The sequence below is a fragment of the Volvox carteri genome (assembly GCF_000143455.1).
Source record: "Volvox carteri f. nagariensis unplaced genomic scaffold VOLCAscaffold_4, whole genome shotgun sequence".
Taxonomy (NCBI): Eukaryota; Viridiplantae; Chlorophyta; class Chlorophyceae; order Chlamydomonadales; family Volvocaceae; genus Volvox; species Volvox carteri.
Window position 1 is genome coordinate 2,725,733 of NW_003307547.1, and position 1,480 is coordinate 2,727,212.

General features: G+C 48.4%; 1 protein-coding gene across 1 annotated transcript in view; it reads right to left on the bottom strand.

Moving 5' to 3' along the window:
• Positions 1–1,480, bottom strand: part of VOLCADRAFT_103256 (uncharacterized protein) — a gene marked incomplete at both ends in the record, with an annotated part of 5,807 nt that overhangs the window by 2,206 nt on the left and 2,121 nt on the right. The window lies entirely within an intron of this gene.

The window sequence follows — 1,480 nt, forward strand, 5'->3', positions numbered from 1 at the left end:
CTGGCCACCCACACATACACATGCTCATATGCTCATGCAGTGCTGCCATCATATGTGCACATCGCAGCTACAGGGCAAAGGACTACAGTCTGTAGCTGACTAAATGTCTCAACATCATCATCACAATCACCCGCAGCAGCAGCAGTGCTTCAGACTAACATTTCTCATACTACACACAGGCCCCTCCTCCCTGTGAAGCAATGTCTGGGCAGCATCGTGTCCTCTTCCTGCGCTGTGCTGCCACCGATAGTACTGGATCCTTGATACCAGAAAGAAGGCTGCTGGCCCCTGCTGCACAGGAGCCAGGCTGCTGTGTAGCCCACACTCCCATCCGGATGGATCCATGCCTCGGTGTGGCCATGCCAGTTAAATTCAGCGCGTGTTCCTAACTGTCTGCTAGCTGTGTTCATCAACTTCCTCCCAACGACCTACCACGAATTGTTTTTCAACAGTCAGGCAACTGTTTGGCCAACTGTCTCCGATCTGTCAGCCAACTGCCTCTGAACTGTGTATTGACTTGACTTTTTGCCAACTGCCAACCCACCTATATATATATATATATATTACTAGTGTCCTGACCACCAACAATAATGTGTGTGCCTGCGGTAACTACATTTTTTTTACTAAGTGCCCATAAAGTGTCTGCCACCACATCATCTGCCTGATTGCCTGCTAACTGCCCACCAACTGCCTTCCAACTGTCTCACAACTGACTAACAACCGACGTACTGATTTTAACTGTCCCATCAACCATGTGGCTTGAAACCGACTGACTGTCCACCTGTCATGTCAGCAACTGCCTGCCCAACTGTCTGTCCACAGCCTGCTCAACTGTGTGCCAACGGTTGTGGGGTCAACTGTCTGCCAAATGCCTACAACTGTCTGATAACTGTCTTAATAACTGCGTACCAAACAGTTGTGTGCCAACTGTCTGCCAACGGTTGTGGGTCAACTGTCTGCTAACTGTCCACCAACTGTCCTAATAACTGTGTACCAAACAGTTGTGTGCCAACTGTTTGCCAACGGTCTACCTATTTACCTACATCTATCTGCATCTAACTATCCATGCCTACGTACCTAATCTATCGAGATAGACAGACAAACAGACAGATGGGTAGTTGTATACAAACAGACAGACAGACAGGCAGACACAAGCAGGTGATGTTGGGGTAACAAGAACACACAGACAACCACACAATAACAGCACTGTTGGGGCACATGGTGGATTTGGAGTAACATGAAAACATGCACACACACACACACACGCAGAGACACACACACACACAGAGTCTCACACACACACACACACACACACAGAGTCTCACACACATATACACACACACACACACACAGAGTCTCACACACACATACACACACACACACACAGAGAGAGAGACACACACACATACACACACACAGTCTCACGCACACACACACACACACACACAGTCTCACACACACAGAGAGAGACACACACACA